Genomic DNA, 16,547 nt, shown 5'->3' on the forward strand with positions numbered 1-16,547 from the left:
AACTCTATTTTGGTGTGTAGCGCAGTTGGGTAGGATAGTTTCTAATAAATCTGCATTCTGATATGTTTGAAATATACTGCATCTACATAAACATACATGCTCTGTTCTGCTCTGTTCCATTTTGCTCTGCTCCGTTCTATTCAGTTCAATTCAGTTCTGCTCTGCTCTATTCCATTCTGTTATGTTCTGATCTATTCAGTTTTGTTCTGTTTGATTTGTTTCATTTGGCTCTATTTTGTTGCACTAACTTTGTTGAAATCTCTGTGATACTCTAGATCTATCTGTACTGGTTGTACAATTGTTTTTAAGTTTTTTGCGTTACTACGATTTATATTTTACGCTTTGTTTTTTTGTATTTGAGGTTGGTTATATGCGGTGCTTGGTAACTCACCCTTTGTCTTACCTTTATCTGTTTAGGATCGGACAACGTGCGGGAGCTCAAATTGTTTTGCACTGAAATAACTACGATTTAATCTTTTGGGTTTGTAATATATTGTGGACTTGCCTTATTTTTTTATAATCTCATCAGTATCTGCCAAGTTCTAAAACGAAATTACAAAATCATCTAAGTCGCCTAAAATAAATTTCTGGTTTTCAAAGTTAAAACTTTGAAAAGAAATAAGTTTTTAATACGTTAGTGTAACACTTCCAGATTCGGCTTAAACTTCTAAGCCGAGTTTGGGGTATTACACAATTCTCTTTGGATTCATATGAAATATAATCTTTTCTTCACTCACAATCCTAATATGATATCCATTATAATGAATATATTTTTGAAACTAATGCATTAACTATCACAAATTTTGTACTTTTTAGATATTGATATCTTAGCTCTTCAAGCTTTCAACTATTTTATACTATCAAATATTAAAATAATATTTGTTTGTTTTAGTACCAAATAAGATAAATATTTTCTATTTGTAATGATAAAATTCATTACTACATTCTCATATCCTTCCTTAAAGAATATTAACAAAAACAAAATAATTGGGCATATATCACGTGTGGCCAATAATCTTTTATATCTTTACCCTTTAAAGAGTTATCTTGAGAACTATCATTGTTCTCTTATTTATTACTATGTTCTCACATTTAGTGTTCCATTATTATATATTTTTGTCGAAACCATTTTTTGAAAAGAAAGGCATTGACTTTGGTTTTGAAAACGAAAACGAAAATTGGGAGTCGCCACCAATTTTTTTTGTTTAGGTGTGATCGGATCACCTAGAAATTTGGTCATTTTAATAAAACATTTTGATTTACTAAAACAACGATTTTGGTCTACGAAATTTGAGAAAACGGGTTAGGGAGTCGGTTATGTATGAGGAAGGATTAGCACCCTCGTAACGCCCAAAATTGGTACCTAATTGGTTAATTGATGTCTTAATGTCAAAATTTAAAAACTCGAAAAGAATTTAGAATGCAATTCATTTTTTATGTTGATCTATACGAAGAATTTGCTTGAGTAAATCGAAATGAATTCTAAAGACCTTCTTGTCCCGAAGTAATAAAATGCCACATCCAGTACGTTAGGACACAACATTTCAGACCCTCGAGAATAAGTTGGTCTTTTGATTTTCAAAGACTCACGTGTTTTAATTTTAAAAGGTTATTCGGTCATTTGGATCAAACGAGAAAAATCGAAACCCAGTACGTTAAGCACGATCTCTCGAATTTCTAAATACAGAACATTGCCTTACTTTGAAAATTTATTTGTTTCTTAAAAATTTTATCAAACGTAAGTTAAAACGACATGGGCTTATTCAAAATGTGATTCAAAGATAATTGATTATATTTAAACATAGCGTGGGAGAAATAATAATGCAATAATATGAAACAACTATACGCATCGAGTATATGATAAACAAATGAATGTTATGATAATACTAATATGCTATAATGGTCATAGTAATATTAACAAACAAATTACAATAATAATACATGTGAATATGAATAAGTAAAGATGAAATAAATAAATAATAGTGAGGACAGTAATAATAAAGTAATGAATAAATAAATACAAGGAAAAGGTTTAAAAATATTGGAAGTAAAGAACCAAATTAAAATATATAATATTTAAAGCACAATTTGTAATAAAACATATATAATAATATGACAATAATAATAATAATAATAAATAAATAAATAAATAATGAGAATAAAAATAATAGTAAAGAAAATACAGATAAAATTAATAATGATACTAACGAATATAAGTAATAGTAGTAAAAAATAAAAATAATAATAGTAAAAATAATAGTAACAATAATGATAATAAATATTAGCAGTAAAAAAATAATAATAATAATAATAATAATAATAATAATAATAATAATAATAATAATAGTAATAATAAGAATATTAATATTAGTATTAATAATAATGATAATAGTAATAGAAAATAATAATAATAATATAGTAATAATAATAAAAGCAAAAATAACAGTAATAATAATGGTAAGAATAAATAGTAATAATAACAATAATACAAATAATAAATAATCTAAAGTTTGAAATTATTTAGAAAGATATAAATAAAATAAATGATGAAATGATAAAAATAAGAGTAATGATGTATAAATAAAATAAGTGTGCTAAAATATATATTAAATTAGTTAATATAAAAATAATAACGTATAAGTAAATGCAAAAAAAGAAAATATAATAATAATAATAATAATAATAATAATAATAATAATAATAATAATAATAATAAAAAAGGTAATAATAATATATTAGATAGTAAAAAAAATAATAATAATAACAAGTAATAAAAATAGTAATAGTGATATTAGTAATAATAATAATAATAATATATATTAATAATGACAATAATAGAAAATAATAGAAATAAATATACTGTGTTAGTAGTAAAAGCAATGAAACAATGATAATGATAAATATAATAATAGAAAATAATAATAAAAATAATTAATTTGAAAATAAAATAGCAAATAATGGGAAAGGATTAAATTGAATTTAAAATGAAAGTTTGGGGCGAATCTAGAAGTAAAATAAGAAAAAAAAGGACCAATTTTGAACACGCGAATAACAATGGGAACTAAAGGAGAAAATATCCCTACCCTCCTAAACGCAGCGTTTTATGCGGGACCAAAATGAAATGAAAACAAAATTACAGGGAAAAATTAAAAATAACAAAAGATTTAATTATAAAATTGTAAAAAAGCGGAAGGGCTAAATGCATAAATATTCCCTTTGTGGAAAACACGCGGATCCTAGAAACGGGTCGGGTCTGTGTGCGGGTCATGAGGCAAAACGGCGTCGTTTTGGGCATTTAAGGCCAGACCCAAAACGACGTCGTTTTGGTGGCCTATATAATTCAAATTTTTTTTTTAAAAAAGTTCATTTTCATTTGTTTTAAAAAAAAAATCCTCTCCTCTTTTTTTTTTCCTTTGCAGGGCTGAGGGTCCGGCGAGGTTTTCGACCGGTCGCCACCATGGCCAGCCGCCGCTGGCCGTCGCCGGCCACCACACGCGGTGGCCAGAATTCCCAAAAATGTATATTTTTTATTTTTTATATTTATATGTAACTGATTTTTTAAAAAGAAAAAGAGAAAATGTCGAAGTATGTATATAAGTAGATTCAAAAAACAAAGAAAATAAATAGAAAAGGAAAGAAAAAAACAACAGTAACCCTTTACCCTTTTATAACTTGTTTTTCTCTCTGAATCTGTTTCGTAGATTTGCTATTTTGATGTTTGAATATCTCTTTTTTATTTCATTCAAAAGTGTTTGAAAGCCTGATTTCTAAGCTTTTATATAGCCATTTGCATATATTTCTTATTATTTTTCTACTGTTGTTTGCGTGTTTCTCTTGCAGGAGCAGTTGGGGCGGTGGAGTAGGTGATGGCAGAGGGTTGGCATGGCAGTGATGGCTGTAGGCAGTGCAAGTGGGGTTAGGGTTAGGTATTTTTTGTTTGACTATGGTTTGGGTATTGGGCTACTAGGTTTTTTTTTTTTTTTTAAATTTTGGGTTTGTTTTGGTTTTTGGTTATTGGGCTGTAATGGGTTAGTTTGTTTTAGGCCCAGGCAAAATTTGGGCTGTACACTTTTATTTTCTTTATGTTTGTATTCACTTCGAGGAACAATAAATCTAGTAGGACAGGCTTTTAAACGCTTCCATTGATTTTTTATTTCATAATCACCATCGCAAAAACATGCGTGGATTTCAAATCAAAATTTATCTATTCATGTTGTCATGATTAGTCTCCAATTATAGTAAACATGATATAATAAATAAATCATAATAAAATATATTTGAGATTTTTAATATCATTGTTATCACCACAGCTATTATCACAAGCACTATTACAAGTAATAAAACAAATTTATTTTGGTAATAACATTTATAATCTAATAGTAAAAAAACTATTTAATAAACAAAATCAAAATTTTCGTATACGATGCTTAAAAGTTATCGATACACATTGTATTAAATTTCAATACCACATATATGTTATAAAACTTATAATGCTCTAATCAAATATTTATAAATTCAATTTTAAAAGATATAATCCAATAATTTCAAGCATATTTAATAAAAAAATTTAATCATAAAAATTTTAATCATCCAAATATCATACATATTATAATTTAATAAAAAATCTTAGTTTAAAAGAGACCTTAAAGTAATCTTTTCATAAAATAATTTTATTGAAATCAATTAACAAAGGAGAAAAACATACCACGTAAGGATTATATAAATTTCTTTGCATAATGATTACCCATAATGCGCAGATCTCAATTGAATACTGAAATAGCGGTAGCTTTAGAAGGAAATCGGCAACAACTTGAGTCGCAAATTTGAGTGACCAGCTATTGCATTGGTTGTTACTTGAAAGAGGTAGGGCTTGGTGAAAGGGAAAAAGTTTTGTGACTTATGGAGAAAAACAATTAAAAGAGAATCATGCTGATAACGTGTTATAAAATAAATAGAGAAAGAGTAAAAAACAAAGAAAATATGGGAAGCAATGGAGAATGTATTTTATTGATCAATGGGGATGTTTATAATGCTACTCTAAAGTCTCTATTTATAAGCATAAAAATATAAATGAAGTAGAGATCTACTTCTAATCACTATTAAATTTAAAGTACATCAAAATTATCTTAATTTTCATATACATCCACTTAATAAGATATTCATAACACATCAATTTTATAATTTTATTTTTAAATTTTAAATTTTTTATTTTAAAATTTTATAAATCTTAAGTAACTTTTACAATTGTATATATTGTTTGAAAAATTAAATAAAAAATTATAATTGTATCCTAAAATATAATAAAAATAAAAACTTTAAAATGAGGAAATAAAAATAAACTTAAAATTTTCAAAATATTATAAAATATTTCCAAAAAAATTTTAAAATTAATAATACTAAAATATATGAAATATTCAAAGGTTATATAAAATTTGAAGGAAAACAGCATAAAATTACAGAGTATTTGAAGGTTTTCTTTTCAAACTTTTATATATTTAATATATTTTAACTTTTAATTTGTTTTCAAATATATATATATATATATATATATGTCAAAACCATCTTTTTTTTAAATTTTAATTTTAATGAAAAACGGGGAATCGACTTTTTTTAAAATAAAACGTGGAGTCGCCACCGATCTTTTTGTTTTGGTGTGATCGGGTCACTTAAGAATTTGGTTATTTTAATAAAACATTTTTGGTTTACTAAAACAATGATTTTGGTCTACGAACTTTTGAGAAAACGGGTTCGGGAGTCGGTTACGCATGAGGAAGGATTAGCACCCTCACTACGTCCAAAATTGGTACCAAATCGATTAAATATTGTCCTTATGTCTAAGTTTTAAAAATGTTTTTGAAATGTGGTTCCCTTTTGATAACATTTGAATAACCCGAGTTGGTTGTAAAAATTCTCTTGCTTAAGAGGAATATAGCACCACATCCAGCACGATAGGACATGATCCTTTATGCCCTCGAAAACATGATAAATTTTGATTTCCAAAAATTTATATGTTGAAAACCGGAAAAGGATGCCCAATTATTTAGTCTAACGAGAAAATCGAAACCTAGCACAGTAGGGCATGACTCCTCGAATTTCTAAATATCAGACATTGCCTTATTTTAGAATTTAGAGAGTATGAGTGAAATTCTAAAGGAATCTTCGATCATTTTTGACAAATAGGAAATTGCAACCCAGCACGATAGAGCACGATTCTCCTAATTGCCAAACATCAAATATTACCTTCGTTTTGAAGAGTTTTTAGAAAACGTGAGTGAAATTCAAAAGGGACCTTCGATTATTTTGAACCAACGAGAAATTGCAGCCCAGCACGATAGGGCACGATTCTACGAATTGCCAAATATCGAACATCGCCTTCGCTTAAAGAATTTTTAAAGACATGGGTGAAATTTCAAAGGAATATTCGATTGTTTTGAACGAACGGGAAATCGCAACCCAGCACGATAGGGCACGATTCTCGAATTGCCAAACATCGAGTATTACCTTCGTTTTAAAGAGTTTTTAGAAAACATGAATGAAATTCCAAAGGGACATTCGATTATTTTGAGCAAACGAGAAATTGAAACCCAACACATTAGGGCACGATTCTGCGAATTGTCAAATATTGAACATCGCCTTCGTTTTAAAGAATTTTTAAATGAACAATTGCAAAAATAGCTTAAAACGCGTTAATGTGACTTGAATTAAAACAAAATCAATCTTAGGGATTTGGACCTTATAAAACCAAATTTTATAAACCAAGTGGAAGACAATTATATGGGGTAATAGGCACATATGAGATACAATACTTGATGAATGAGAATATTAATCAACTAACAGAATAAGCAATTAAATATAATTAATCTAAAAATTATAGCCTAATTTCAATCACGTATGAAGAATAATGAACATATCAATAAGATGAATACCATGCAATGGTAATGTATATGCTATAATATAAAACAACCAACAAAATATGTGCAAAAGAAAATGGAATTTAGAAGTCAAGGTGGTATAAGATTAATAAACTCATGATATATAAGTTGACAAGTTTGAATAAAAACTAGGGATATATAACTATTGAAATAGATATTATAAAAGTTTGGATCAAATTGCATGTAAAATATTTTAAACACAAATTCATTTAAAAGTTGACAAAGTACATGATAATTTGAATAATATATGATACAAAAGAATAAAAAGATACATGACAAGACATAATACACAAAATAGATTTATATAAAAATGTACATTTAAATTTATTGTAAAAAGATCATGAGATTAGTAATAATATATATAAATTTTAAGTTAGTCTAAAAATTATGCATATCTTTATATCAAAACATTTAAATAATAGGCTATATAAAACACAAAAGAAATATTCAAAATAATAATTTTATAATTACAAAAATGAAGTTTCTAAAATTGTTTCATATATACATAAAGAAAATACTTGACAAATCATAAAGCAAAAAGTGTTTTAAAGAGAAAATCTATTAAAGTAATAAGTGCATTAATATATGTACATATAAATTTAAAAGTAAGTACATGCAAAATAACATAGAAATGATAATATGTATAGGGCTAAATTAATTTTATTATAAATTACACAATAGATTTAAGAACATGCTTTTATATATATATATATATATATATATATATATAAAAGAAAACTATATGTATAAAATACATAGATTTAATAATATATATATAGATCAAATATAGGTATCAATGACTATACACACATATATAATAATTACTTAAAAGATATATTACATAGGACTATATAATAAAATATAAGAGTAAAGTTAAAAGGAATTACATGTATAAAATAGCATGATATTAATAGTATGCATGAAATAAAATTAACTTTACTATAAAGTATGTATATGTATATATATATATATATATATAATAGTGTATATACAAAAACATTTTAAAAAATAGCATATAACGTGACAATGCAATTACCAAAATTATAGCAAATAAATAAGTGATACAAATGATAGGATTAACACAAATGAACAAATACGGATAAAATAAAAATAACATGAAATGAATTCAAAAAGAAAACTTATTTGGGATCATGTTAAAATAAATAGGATAATTTACAAAATAATAAAGCCATAAGACAAATTTAAGGGTTAAAGCTTGATGCGCATAAATGTCCAAAGACTAAAGCAGAGATTATCCTCAGATCCTAAAGCACAGCGTTTAACCATTGGTTAAATTAAAACTATGTACAAATTTTAGGATCAAATTAAAAAAATGAAAGAAAACAAGAGGACTCAATCGAATGATAGCGCGAATAGAAAGGACATAGCGCGCAAATTCCCTCACAGGCCCAAAGCACGCGGATCTGGCCACGTCTGGGTCGGGTCACCGGGTTTATATCACTCGTGCGACACCGTTTTAGAGCTATGGGAGTTGGCTCCAAGCGGTGTCGTTTTGTCTCGCTTATAAGGGAAGAAAAACCCTAAAACTAATGAAAAAAATAAAAAGGGAAAAACTTTTAACTTTCTCCTCTCCAGTCAGCCGATCTAACCAGCCCCCACCCCCTTTTTCATTCGCAGGCTTTTACTTCGATTTGGACTGCGGTTCGCAATGCGCAGGGGTGCCATGGAGAATCATCGAGGGTCATCTGTTTCGGTTTCGAAACCCTGTCCTTACTTCGATTGCGACGAAGAAGACGGGCTTCGTCGACTAGGTAAATCCCTTCCTCTCTTTTCCTTTTTTATGCCCAAAATACACGATGTGTAAAACCAAAGAAAGAACCAAAATAAAAGAGGAGAGCAATCGGAGAAAAATGAACCGAATATGAAAATCACCTTTCGATTTCTTGATTGGTTTTTTTGTTTTCGATCTGCGTATATCGTGTAGTATCCGTGTAAAAAACTTACAATGGCTATTACATGGCTTTATAGCCGAATGTTCAAAAGAAAAATACAAAAATTTTCATTCTTTCTATTGGCTATTGCTCTGTTGCTGTTGTGTTCGTCCTTTTGCAGGTACGGAGTATGCGTTGGAGTGTGTACGGGGGCGTGGCGTGGCTGCTGAAACGTTGGGGCGTACGGAGGCATGGAGGCCGGGGCTTGGCTGAAGAGCAAGGTGGACCTTAGGGTTTCTGCCTGTTTCAAATTTTGGGCCACTTGGGTCGATACAATTTTGGACTAGGTTTAGTATTAGTTTTCGGCTGATGGGGTCGGGCCTTTAATCATGTAATTGGACTGTTATAAAACTTGGGTCAATTTGGGATTGGGTATTAATTTGTAAAAGGACATTTAATGGACTGTTAATTATGTGGGTTTTTTATTATTTATTTATTTTATATTTTATTTTGGGTTTCTAACGGGCTGGGCAAATTGACCTGTTTACAATATATATATATATATATCCAAATTTAATATAATTCTTTTATATTTTCACCTAAAAATATAATAACATGGATTCAAATCATAGTTATAATTTCTGAACTTGTTAAATATTTATTGGCATATTGTATAAGAAAATTTTAAATAAATACTATTGTATAAAATTATTTTAAATAATAATATATCAATTTCTTTTCTTTTAGCATATTTTTATACGTTTTTACTTTAATTTTTTCTATATATCATCAATTATCTTAAATTTTAATATTAAATAAAAATAAGCTATATTTTAATTAATTCATATCCATATAATTTCTCTTCCTCAAGTTTTTTCAAAAAAAAAAGAAGTTTCAGCGTGTGCTTAAAACCCCAGGGCATGTTTGGTTCGACAGAATGACCATTCCATTCCGTCCCTATCCCACGTGCTACAGGGACACATTTGTTTGGTTCAAATTTGACCGTCGAATCTCTATTCTGTGCTAGCTCTATTACGCATAAACGCTACATATCCATTTAGAGGGTCGGGCTCTGAATGCTTATTCAATGCCTCTAGTAATAGCTTTTATTTTTATTTCAGATGAAAATCACCTACCACCTCCACTCATCATCTTGGTAACAATAGCAAGAGATCTTAGGTTTTGCATAAAATGCATAGAAGACTCTTTGTTTTTGGATTTTGGGTGTGGCGGATTTGCGTGTGGTGGAAAATTTGGAGAAATTGATGTCGAAGGCGAAGTTTTCCAAAGCAATGCTCACGTCTCCCATAGTGCATCCCAGCAATTGTAGGAACGGTGAGGATTCGATCAATTATGAACAATTGTTGTTAGTCTTCTTCCCTTCATCATCATCTCTGGGTTTTTTTTTATAAAAAAAATCTCTGAAATATTGGATCTGAATTTCTATCCTGCCAGGCTTTTAATGAGTTTACCTTTTCCACCTCTACTTTGATCTTGTTTTTCATGCAAATCAATGTTAACATTAATGGAAGACAATTAATAATGGTTGCCATTAACATTAATGGGAGACAATCAAAAATGACAACCACCAACTTTGGAAAAGTGGCATGGGATAATTTTTTTTGGTCCTTGAGATAATGGGCTATTTATAGTTTGGTCTTTGAACCTCAACTATAAATAGGCCTTCTCATTTCTCATTTCTCATTTCATCATCCCAACCAATCTTTCTCTCTTAGTTTTCTCTCTTCTCCCATTTGAGAATTCTTAAGGAATTCTATTTGTTTGTAATATTTTGAAGATAGTAAAGTTATCATCCGGTGTTAGTGCGAGGGGCGTAGGTATAATTTACGAACCTCGTTAAAACTCTTGTGTTCTTTTGTCCTATTTTTCTTTCAATAGTTGAGGTATAATAGTAGTATTTAATTGTGCTATTAAATTACGTTAGAAGGAATATTCGACTAAGGAAAGACTTGGTATTTAAGAGATCCTTGTGATCCACCTCTCTTCCACAGGAATTGAACTTTGTGTGATTTTTTAGTACAATAATTTACACGCTTCGACCCTATTAGAACAACAAGTGGTATCAAGAGAGAAGGTTAATCGTAGTATGCTCTGTGGTTGTAGTTTAAAGCGATCTTCCACATCGAAAAGATTTCCTTAGGTATATTGAAAGATTATGGAGAAAAGCGGTCGGTGTAGGAGCTTCAACACCGTCCATGTGGACAAGACCGACAATTGCAAATGCAAGATTGGTAGTAGAGATATTTGATGGCACGGGCCATTTTGGTATGTGGCAAAGTGAGGTTCTAGATGCCCTTTTCAGTGAGGTCTAGACATTGCCATTGATGAAGAGAAACCAGATGATGTACTGGAGAAAGATTGGAAGGCGATCAATCGGTTGGCATGTGGCACAATTCGATCATGCCTTTCTCGAGAAGAGGTATGCTTTTTCAAAGGAAACTTCGCAAATAAGTTGTGGGTGGCACTTGAAGAAAAATTTTGAAGAAAAACAGTCAAAATAAGCTCCACTTGAAGAAAAGATCATTTCGCTTCACATACGTCCCAAGTACCACAATGAATGATCACATCACCAAATTTAATTAGTTAGTCAACGATTCTTTGAATATGGATGAGACATTCAAAGATGAAGATTTGGCTTTGATCTTTGTTGGGGTCACTTTCGAGGAGTTTGAGTTCCTAGAAACTACTCTACTTCATGGCAGGAGTGATATATCCCCGAGCGAAGTCATGCTGACCTTATCTGATTATGAGCAGAGAAAGAAGGACAAGCAGAAAAACTCAATCGAGATCTGAAGCTTTAGTAGTCCGAGGTCGTTCATACACTCGGAAGAAAACTCAAAAGGGAGATCAAAGTCAAAGTCCGGACTGGGAAAGATGAATGTGCCTTTTGTCATGAGAAAGGCCTTTGGAAGAAAAATTGTCCAAAGTGAAGAATAAGGGAAAAGTCATTGTAGATGCTTGTGTTGTAAAGCATGATACCGGTGACTCGAACTATCATTGGTTGCATCATCATCGTCATTCTATTCGGATGAGTGGATATTGGATTCGGGTTGTACCTATCATATGTCCCTAACCGGAGTGGTTCTCGATTTAGTAGAACTAAATGGAGGAGTTGTTTATATGGGCAATGACAATGCACAGTAAAGCTGTTGGGATAAGTTCAATCCAATTAAAGAATCAAGATGGATCAACCGAGTTCTAAGCGATGTTGATGCGTGCCCGGTTTGAAGAAAAATCTCATCTCATTGGGAGCCTTGGAATCCAATGGTTCGATTATTACTATGAGAGATGGGGTTTTGAAAGTGACATCTGGCGACTTGTGATATTGAAGGGCATCGGGAAAAATAACTTGTATTACTACCAAGGTAGTACAGTTATTGGAGCGATCATTGCAGACTTCGATAACAAAGACTTGGACTCAATGCGGTTGTGGCATATGAAGTTGGGACATGCCGTGAAAAATCCTTGCAAATTCGCAAAGCAAGGATTGTTGAAAGGTGCAAAGGCTTGCAAATTAAAATTTTGCGAGCATTGTGTTCTGGGAAAGCAAAAGAGAGTGAAGTTTAAGACTGCTATCCATAATACAAAAGGTATTTTGGAATATATTCACTTTCGGATGTGTGGGGCCTTCCAAAACACCTTCGTTGGGAGGAAAACACTACTTTGTTACCTTTGTTGATGACTTTTCCGAAGAGTTTGGGTGTATACCATGAAAACTAAGGATGAAGTGCTTGGAGTTTTTCTTAAATGGAAAACTATGATCGAAAACCGGTGGCAAGAAAATCAAGCGGCTTAGAACGGACAATGGAAGCGAATATGAAGTGATCCGTTCTTGATGTGTGCCAAGAGTATGGTATTGTTCGACACTTCACGATTAGGGATACACCGCATGCAGAATGGAGTGGCGAGCGTATGAATCGAACATTCTTGGAGAAAGTTCAATGTATGTTGTCCAATCTTTGGGTTGGGCAAGCAATTTTGAAATTTGAGGTTGTGACATACGCCGCCATCTTGTTAATCGTTGCCATCATCGCATTAGAAAGAAAAACTCCTATGGAGGTATGGTGCGGAAAAGCCGGCTCTGATTATGATTCCTTACATGTGTTTGGATCCATTGCATATTACCATGTGAAGGAGTCAAAGTTAGATCCGAGGGCAAAGAAAGCTCTCTTTATGGGAATCACTTACGGAGTGAAGGATTTCGTCTTTGGTGCTTAGACACAAAGAAAATGATCTGTAGAGAGATGTTACCTTTGATGAATCGCCACATTGAAAAGGTAGCAGATAAAGATATTCAGACGGCGATACTCCACAACATGTGGAGTGTACTCAAAACAGTGGAGTTTGAGCGGATGGGGATTTTCCGGTTAATAAGTCTAATTCTCCACCACAATGGAGGAATTAGAGGTTGAAGAGGTTCGACCCAAGAACCATTAAGTACACAGAACCAATTGCGGTTGCAAGGCCAAGGAGAGAAATTCGTAAACACCTTTCGATTCTTCGATATGGTGGCCTCACGCCTTCCGTTGTTGATGATGATATTCCTATCACTTATCAAGAAGCAATGCAAAGCTTAGAAAGTGATAAATGGAAAAGCGCCATGGATGAAGAAATGCAATCTCTCCTGAAGAACAATACTTGGGAGTTGGCGCAATTACCGAAAGGTAAAAGGGCAATCGGATGCAAGTGGGTATTCGCAAAGAAAGATGAATCTCCTAGCAAGAAAGATGTTCGCTACAAGGCAAGGTTGGTAGCTAAAGGCTACGCTCAGAAGGAGGGAATTGACTACAATGATGTATTTTCCCCTGTTGTGAAGCATTCCTCCATTAGAATTTTGTTGGCCTTGGTAGTACAGTTGAATTTGGAGCTAGCTCTTGCATGGTGAGTTAGAAGAGGAGATCTATATGACTCAGCCCGAAGGATACAAAGATGCTGGTTGTAGAAATTGGGTTTGTAAGCTGAACAAATCGCTATATAGATTGAAGCAATCCCCGAAGCAGTGGTACAAACGATTTGATAGCTTTATGAAAAGGCAGAAGTACACAAGAAGCAAATATGACAATTGTGTGTATTTGCAAAAGCTACATGACGGATCTTTTATTTATCTACGCTTGTATGTTGATGATATGTTAATCGCTTCGAAGAGCCAAAAAGAGATAGATAAGCTGAAGGCTCAGTTGAATCAAGAGTTTGAGATGAAAGATCTAGGTGAGGCCAAGAAGATTCTCGGCATGAAGATAAGTAGAGATAGACAGAGAGGCAAGCTTTGCTTGAATCAGAAGCAATATCTGAAAAAGGTATTACAATGTTTTGGTGTAAATGAAAACACAAAACATGTAAGTACCCCACTTGCTTCTCATTTGAAACTTAGTGCTCAATTATCTCCGAAAACTGAAGAAGAAAGAGAATATATGGAAAAAGTCCCATAGCAAATGCAGTTGGGAGTTTGATGTATGCGATGGTGTGTACGCGTCCGACATTTCACAAGTTGTTGGAGTTGTGAGCGGTATATGCATGATCTGGAAAAGGACATTGGCAAGTCAGTGAAATGGATTCTACGGTATCTTGAAAAACCGTAGATGTTGGTTTAATTTTTGAGCGGGATGAAGCACTTGGTCGGTTTGTAGTTGGATATGTTGATTCCGACTTTCTTTGGTGATTTAGATAAGCGTCGTTCAACTACGGGTATCTGTTTACTCTTGCGAAAGCCCGGTGAGTTGGAAGTCTACCTTACGATCTCTGATGGTGTGTCTACTACTGAGGCGAATATATGGCGATTCTGAAGTCATTAAGGAGGCTATTTGGCTTAATGGATTGTTGAAAGACTTGGGAGTTGATCAAAGTCACATTAGTCTATATTGTGACGATCGAGCGCTATTCATTTAGCGAAAATCAAGTCTATCATTCAAGAACCAAGCATATCGACGTAAGATATCACTTTGTGGGGAAGTCTTTGAAAAGGAAAAATTCTACTTGAAGATTCCGGCAGCAGATAATCCCGAGATATGATGACCAAGGTGGTAACAACAATCAAGTTTAATCATTGTTTGAACTTGATTAACATCCCGAGAATTTGAGCACCTTCAGTGTATGGCGCTCGAGAGCGCATTTGTAAACACTACAAAAGATAGCTTTATCGAATTTGGGGAGTTGAAGGAAGTGTGTGAAGATGTGATTATCCTAATCAAATCTTCAAGGTGGAGATTGTTAACATTAATGGAAGACAATTAGTAATAGTTGCCATTAACATTAATGGGAGACAATAAAAAATGACAACCACCAACTTTGGAAAAGTGGCATGGGATAATTTTTTTTGGTCCTTGAGATAATGGGCTATTTATAGTTTGGTCCTTGAACCTCAACTATAAATAGGCCTTCTCATTCTCATTTCATCATCCCAACCAATCTTTCTCTCTTAGTTTTCTCTCTTCTCCCATTTGAGAATTCTTAAGGAATTCTATTTGTTTGTAATATTTTGAAGATAGTAAAGTTATCATCGGTGTTAGTGCGAGGACGTAGGTATAATTTACGAACCTCGTTAAAACTCTTGTGTTCTTTTGTCCTATTTTTCTTTCAATATTTGAGGGTATAATAGTAGTATTTAATTGTGCTATTAAATTACGTTAGAAGGAATATTCTGACTAAGGAAAGACTTGGTATTTAAGAGATCCTTGTGATCCACCTCTCTTCCCTGGGAATTGAACTTTGTGTGATTTTTTAGTACAATAATTTACACGCTTCCGACCCTATTAGAACAACAATCAAAACCCTATTTTGTTTATCCGCCTTAAAATTTATTTCTACTTTCCTATGCTGCAAACTAAAAGTTGAACTTTGATGATCAAGATCTTTCCTTTTCCAATAGTTTATGTTTTGGCTTTGTTGAATTGAATAACCAAAGTCATGATCTTTAGTCAATAATCTGTTGAATTGTCTATCTAGGTATGCTTTATTTACATAAATCTGTTGAATACCCTTTGGATTCTTCTCTTGATTTGGGGTTTTTTATTGGTAAGTTTAAATTTTTTTATTTTGATTTTTTATTGTTTGTTTTGGGTTTGAAGTTCAATAGAATTTCATGTTTGTAATGAAAAATGTGTATAGATATCATTGTAGGCTATGTTTCGTTTTGCTAGTGTTAAAGGGAGTTTTTGGGGCTAACCATTCACGGGTATCACAGGAATGGAGATTAAAGGTGTTGTTGCTGAAATCCATAAGGACACAACACTTCTCTTGTGCCAAAGGTTTTTCTTTTTCCCTTCCATCTGTAAATGCATATTATCTAACTTGCAAACTTGTTGTGTTGTTGTTTTTTCTCTGTTTATTTTTATTTTTGGTTCAATGTTGTGTTTTTTACTTAAATTAAAACATTCAATGCTTCTCTCATTGATAACTTAGATCCTGGCTTAGAGGGCGTAATGTGTAGCACATTACAAACAAAAATACATGCACTCTCAAATATGATTCAGGTTGAATTTTTCACCATCTTAATCACAAACTTTTGCAATTTGCTAAAATCAAGCCAACACACAAGACGTCTATTATGTTCGTCCAAACTTGGAATAAAGTCTTGCTATGATTATGACACAATTAACCTTCCAGAAACCTTTATGATTGCTCATATCAGTGACAATAAAGAACTATTCTTCTTTTTTTTTTGGAAAAAAAGAAATGAGTCCGATATTACTTGCATGCTTCTCAG

The 16,547-nt window shown here is 31.9% G+C and overlaps 2 long non-coding RNA genes across 2 annotated transcripts; both read left to right on the forward strand.

Annotated features, from left to right (window-relative positions):
- Nucleotides 1-3,370: 3,370 nt before the first annotated feature.
- On the forward strand, nucleotides 3,371-4,126 carry LOC128286480 (uncharacterized). Its single transcript, XR_008277059.1, has 2 exons — nucleotides 3,371-3,518; nucleotides 3,841-4,126. It is a non-coding gene; the product is annotated as an uncharacterized LOC128286480 (long non-coding RNA).
- Nucleotides 4,127-8,423: 4,297 nt separating this feature from the next.
- On the forward strand, nucleotides 8,424-9,346 carry LOC108462870 (uncharacterized). Its single transcript, XR_001867956.2, has 2 exons — nucleotides 8,424-8,704; nucleotides 9,006-9,346. It is a non-coding gene; the product is annotated as an uncharacterized LOC108462870 (long non-coding RNA).
- The last annotated feature ends 7,201 nt before the right edge of the window (nucleotides 9,347-16,547 follow it).

Source organism: Gossypium arboreum, chromosome 13, assembly GCF_025698485.1.
Source record: "Gossypium arboreum isolate Shixiya-1 chromosome 13, ASM2569848v2, whole genome shotgun sequence".
Taxonomy (NCBI): domain Eukaryota; kingdom Viridiplantae; phylum Streptophyta; class Magnoliopsida; order Malvales; family Malvaceae; genus Gossypium; species Gossypium arboreum.